General features: G+C 42.8%; 1 pseudogene; it reads right to left on the bottom strand.

Moving 5' to 3' along the window:
- Positions 1-342: 342 nt before the first annotated feature.
- On the bottom strand, positions 343-460 carry LOC126250350 (5S ribosomal RNA; annotated as a pseudogene).
- Positions 461-6697: the final 6237 nt, after the last annotated feature.

The raw sequence follows: 6697 nt of genomic DNA, 5'->3' as shown, positions 1-6697 counted from the left end.
CCACCCTAAGCTGTAGGTCCTCTGTGTATTTAATTTCAAAGGTCGGCGAAAGGCCACCTTCCAATAGGAGTACCCTGCGGTGTTCAAATCAGTCTTTAGGTTGAGGAGAGCTGCATCTTATCAATGGTGGAGAGGCTGCTCTCTTATCAAGTAAAAGAAAAAGTACTCGGTCTCCAGGCCATCCGACCGCCGTGTCATCCTCATGGAGGATGCGGATAGGAGGGGCGTGGAGTCAGCACACCGCTCTACCGGTCGTTATGATGGTATTCTTGACCGAAGCCGCTACTATTTGGTCGAGTAGCTCCTCAATTGGCATCACGAGGCTGAGTGCATCCCGAAAAGTGGCAACATCGCGTGGCGGCCTGGATGGTCACCCATCCAAGTGCCGACCACGCCCGACAGCGCTTAACTTCGGTGATCTCACGGGAACCGGTGTATCCACTGCGGCAAGGCCGCTGCCCTTTTATCAAGTAGTCGAGTAGAATATTCCGTCGTGAACATCAAATTTTTGTACCGATCATCTTGATGAAAGTTTAATAAACGGCTGGAAGAATGATCATGATTAGTAAAATGAAAGGTGGTGTGAAAACTCAGGATAAATGATGAAGTTCGTTACACGACGGGGCGGACAACAGATACCATAAGAGGAAACAAAGATTTGAGTTTCTTAAGGCAAACATAAGTAGCAGCTGGCTTACTCTGTAAAGACGTGCTTATCTCTGCCATCAGTAAAAATAAAAAAAAATAAAAAAAAAATATGGCTCTGAGTACTATGGGACTCAACTGCTGTGGTCATCAGTCCCCTAGAACTTAGAACTACTTAAACCTAACTAACCTAAGGACATCACACACATCCATGCCCGAGGCAGGATTCGAACCTGCGACCGTAGCAGTCGCACGGTTCCGGATTGCGCGCCTAGAACCGCGAGACCACCGCGGCCGGCTGCCATCAGTCATTCACATCAAAGCGTACGACCGGCGCCGAGAGACCTCCTTCACACAAGAATCACTAAATAACGCCAAGACTTCTCTCCTTTGAATTTGTCCTGTAGAAGATAGCGCATCGATAAGGAGTTCTTCACATGCTGTGCGCGATAGCAGCGGTAATGTTACCGATGACAGCACCCTTAAAGAAAGGAAACAGAAGTAATCCGCTGAATTATAGACACCTATCACTGACATCAATTTGCACTAGGATTTTGAAACATGCACTGTGTTCGAACGTTGTGAGATACTTCTAAATAAACGATCAATTGAAAAATAGTCAGCACGGATTCAGAAAATATCGTTTTTGGGAAACGCAACTGTCCCTTTATTCACACGGTGTAATGATTTATGTTAGCAGGACATCTCAAGTTGATTCCATATTTCCAGGTTTCCAAAAGATTTTTGACAACCGTTCATCACAAACGACTTCAAATCACAGTGCGTGCCTGCGGAACATCATCTCAGTTGTGCGACAAGATTCGTGATTTCCTATAAGAAAAGACACAGTTCTTACTGACTGACCGAAAGTCATCGTATTAAACGGAAATGATCTCCGGTGTTCCCCAAGGAAGAGTTACAGTACCTCTGCTGTTTCTAATCTATATAAACGACTTGGGAGTTAATGTATGCAGCCCTCTAAGATTGTTTGCAGATGATGCTGTCCTTTACAGCCTCGTGAAGCCATCAAACGATCAGTACGAATTACAAACTGATTTAGACAAGATATCCGTGTGTTGCGAAAAGTGGCAACTGACTCTGGGCAACAAAAAATGTGAGGTCCTCCACACTAGAAAAAATCCGTTAAATTTAGGTTAAACGATAAACAATACAACTTGAGAGGTTGTAGATTCAACTAAATACTTCGGCATTACAGTTACGAGCAACTTAAATCGGAACAATCACACAGAAAATTTCGGGAGAGGGCGAACCAAAAACTGGGTTTTATTGGCAGAACTATTAGAAGATGCAACAAATCTATTAAAGAGACTGCCTACACAATGCTTGTGCGTCCTATGCTAGAGTACTGCTGTGCAGTGTATGATCCTTACCAAATGGGACTGACGTAGGACAACGAAAATTTTCAAAGAAGGAGCTCGTTATGTATTATTGCGAAATAGGGGAGACACTGTCACGGATATGGTACGCGATCTGGGGTGGCAATCGTTTAAACAAAGGCGTTTTCCGTTGAGGAGAAATCTTTTCACAGATTTTCAATCACTAACTTTCTCCTCCGAATGAGACAATATTTTGTGGGGCCCCACCTACACAGAGAGAAATGACCACCGTAGTAATATGAGTGAAATCGGACCTCACACTGAAAGAATTAAGTGTTCATTTTTCTCTCGAAATATTCCGGAGTGAAACGGTCGCGAAATAGTCTGAAAGTGGCTCTTTGAACGCTCTGCCGAGCACGGGGATATGAATGGCAGAGCAGTAAAATGTAAATGTCGTGTGACTAGGGCCTCCCGTCGGGTAGACCGTTTGCCGAGTGCAAGTCTTCAGATTTGACGCCACTTCGGCGAATTGCGCGTCGATGGGAATGAAATGATGACAATTAGGAAAACACAACACCCAGTCCCTGAGCGGGGAAAATCTCCGACCCAGCCGGGAATCGAAGCCGAGCCTTTAGGAATGACATTCTGTCGCACTGACCATTCAGCTACCGGGGACGGACTGCACAGTAGTGAAGTAGACGTAAAAAAGTGAGAATGTGCCAGTTACGAGTTCCACAACTAAAGCTATCCTGGCATGCCATGACGATACTTATTGTAAGCCATTATTTGATCACATACTTTGGATTACCATTTCCTGCATAGTTGCATTACTAAAAAATCGGGTATAGTCGGCCGTGATCGGTTTCCTTTACAAAGTACACAATTATTCATTTAATTTCGGGTTTAAGACAAAAACTAAGTGATAAAACATATCGAACAAAACCTAGTGAATTAAGATGATGCCCTAGGTTCGAGGTGTACCACAGACAACAACTGCAACATTATACACGATAGCATGTAAAAGGATAAAACCACACCGTTGCACTCCATCCACTCCTCTCACGGGACGATATAGACGTCTACCCGCTGGTATCTTTTTTTTTTTTTTTTCTTTAATGAATTTCAATTCCCCCCGAAGGGGGCGGGCTGGCAGCAGCTTAGTATGGCGCTCTTCAGCCTACAGACTTTGCTAAAAAGATGAAGAGAATAAATAATAAAAACAGGCGATAAAATCGGAGACTTAAAGAGTAACATGGCGAAAAAAAAAATCGTAGAACTTAAAACAAAGAACAGCGTGATGATAAAATACATATGAAACAGACAGGTAAAACAATAGACAGACAATTAAAAAACACGGCGACAGTCTGGTTTCTGTTCGCAAAAGATCTAAAATTCACACCTAGCGACAGCATGGTTTCTGTTCGCAACACGAGAACGACGAACAACACTGAACAGTCACTAAACACTGCACTAAAAAGATGGCAAATGTGACATACCACAGCCGAGAGCAGGTGGGGGGAAATTGGATAGATGATGGGAAAATAAAAAAGGGGGGAAGGAGAGGAAAAGCGAAGGGGGGGAGGTGGGAAAGGAGCCGATGGAGGATGAGGACCCATAAGAGGGGTGGTCTCTTTCTGCAAAGGAATTGTATTTAATAACAGTGCCAGTTAGGCACACAAACTCCGTAAACTCTGTTCCGCGACATTCTAATGCTCGTCGGTGCTAGAGTCGAGAAGGCGCCGTGTTTGATCCCCCCATTCCACACACATGGCGCTAGAAACTAGTCGTTACAATTAATGTGCAGCTACTCAAACAGTTCCAGTGTAGACTGTAATTATCGTACGGAAACGAAAGTTGGTAGATAATTCTAATACGTTAATGCAGAACCGATTTACGCTAGAAAAAAGTAGTTCCAATATGCGCCACCAGGTGCAAACCTGGCGCTGTGGAAGCAAGAAAGACGTTATAGAAATGTTTCCATACATAATGGATTAGGAACAGGATGTGAGCAGAAAAGGTCAAACAAATGAGAAAGGCATAATGTTGACGTTGTTATTGACCGCTGTTTACACAAGTTTTTCAATATGAGCACCGGAAAAGTCGACAAGATGCTGTACAGTGCTAGATTTGCAGCTTGTGGGCAAAATTGGAACTAATTTTTTCCAGCGAAAATCGGTTCCACTTTAACACATTAGTGTATCTACCAAGTTTCGCTATCATACGATAATTACAGCCCACAGTGGAACTCCGTGAGTAGATACACTTTAATTATAACTACCCGGTGTTATAATTTACAGTGGAACTCCGTGAGTAGCTTCATTTTAATTATAACTACGCGGTGTTATAATTTACACTCTTTGACAGACCCAGGGAAAGACTACCTACGCTGCTACAGATCTCGGCGCAGTATGTTTGCCGGACGAGTTAATTCCTGTTGATGATGAAAATAAAGCAGTTATTACTAACAAATAATCTGTGTGACCAGACACATTACAGAGTGGGCGAATAAGACCTTAACGAAATTTTGAAAAACACAGCCCTCAGTCGCGAACACAATTAATTTGTGACCTAGGTTTCGGTGTCACACGGGACACCTTCTTCGGACAAAATTAAAACTAAATGTTACAGCATAACGTAATTATATGAATTATACAACGGTCGCTGATTGGCAGCCATGTTAAAAACCTTAACCTTAACGAAAGTCTGCGAGCACAAAGGCAAACCAAAACGGCTCAAAACAGAAGATCTACAAGTCATACAGTGGACAGATGACAACGCGCCGAATACAAAGTTCCTTAAACAGCTAGCTTGTGAGACAAGGGAGTGATCCAGACCCGTATCGAATCCTCACTGCTGTTAAAGACTGTTGGTCAGATAGACTGACTGTTCTCCAGGTTATTTTTATGCCGTTTTCGACTCTTATTTAGACAAATGATGGTCTGGTCCACAAGATTTGCCCCAGAAAATACGATACACAAATTTAAAGTACAATAACGTTCGGGATAAAGTTTCCACGATTCATAGACGGATAGCGCACACATCTACCTTTCTTTAGAATAACTGATACTGTAGCGCCAAGAAACGCGTTCGGTCATAAAGTTAAAAATAATAAAGAAACTTGCCAAATAATGAAAACAGCGGATCCTGTACGACGGAATAAATATTCGGAAAGAAAGAGTAACTGCTTTAAACAGAAAATAGGAAACGTTAAGGGTACTTGATGATAACAAATTGAAGCTTGTCAACTAATGACCACGGGCAGAGAGAAGTTAACAGAATGATGGGCATGTGGGCGAGGACACACGAACACACATTAAAATCAAATTAAATGTTGTCCAGAGATCCACAATTACAGAAGTGACACCAAAGGTGCAATTCATCAGCGCTCTCCTGTATGCTAAGTCGTGATCGATAATGAAGCTAGACATAATGATGGACCCTGCAAATAAAAGAGCATTATTTTCTTTGATCACATAAATACATAATCTAATGAAAAAGCACTTAACCTGCAATACGTATATCGTGCTTTGTGATCACGTGAAAGCTTTGTAAACGCAACGGCCAAAAATACGGTGTAAATTCAGTGCTGTAGCACTGAAAGTAAATGAACGTATACTGGTGATATTCTGTTCGATAGATGCTGCGAGTGGAGCATCTGCGGGGTGCGGTGAGTCACAGCGTCCTTGATCTTGACTCATCAAGCAGGGCGCCCCTCCACTTCCGGCATCGGGTTATTCCTACTGCCAGCCCAGACACCCACCCCGCAGCTGGCGAGCAGACCCAGGCCGCTGATCTCGCTATACAGCCGACTCTCACAATACGCACGAGGGCATTTCGTAAAGTAGCTTGCGTTTGCATAGTGTAAGGGAAAGAGGATATTCACTGTACGCCAGTACGTACTCTGGGTCAGAGCAGAAAGATCTGCCTTACTTTGTTTTATTTTTATTTTACACGTTTAGTTCCGTAGTACCAAATTGAGGAGCAAATCTCCTTGGTCATGGAACGTGTCAGTACATGAAATTACAACAGAAAAGTAGTAATTACAAATTAAAATGTTTATAAATCCTAAAAAGAGGACAAGCTATAAGTTTACATATACGCAATCAACAATGTAACATAGGAATTAGCTTTTTGTCAAGGAAATCCTCGACAGAAAAAAGTGAACCACTAGGAAACTGTTCAGTTTACATTTGAAAGCGCGTGGATTACTGCTAAAACTTTTGAATTCTTGTTGTAGTTTACTGAAAATAGATGCAGCGCAATACTGCACGTCTTTCTGCACAAGAGTGGAGAAGGTAGTTCCAAATGCAGATTGTATTTCTGCCTGGTATTAACTTAGTAAAAGCTGATAATTCCTGGGAATAAGCTGGTATTGTTAACAAGGAAGGAAATTAAAGAATATATACGATGGTATCCAAAAATAAAGACTACAAACCACTACTTCCCCGTCCTGTGTCTAATTCACGACATAAAAATACAAACCGTGAACAGATGTCCGTACAACCACGCTAGTGATGTCGTCAGGGCACCTATCAAATTGGATAGTGTTTGTCGGGTAGTCCCACATCCACAATCGCTGTGTACACAGCCACAGACGGTTCAGTATGGCTCAAAGAAGACGCCTACCAGGCTTTCTGCGGTGGAGGCCCATGGAAAGAATGGAAGTTGGACAGTCGCAAACTGATGTGGCCCGATGGCTTAATGTGAGTCGTACT

The sequence above is a fragment of the Schistocerca nitens genome, chromosome 3 (genome assembly GCF_023898315.1).
Source record: "Schistocerca nitens isolate TAMUIC-IGC-003100 chromosome 3, iqSchNite1.1, whole genome shotgun sequence".
In the NCBI taxonomy this organism is placed as follows: domain Eukaryota; kingdom Metazoa; phylum Arthropoda; class Insecta; order Orthoptera; family Acrididae; genus Schistocerca; species Schistocerca nitens.
This window is presented reverse-complemented; position numbering and strand designations above follow the sequence as displayed.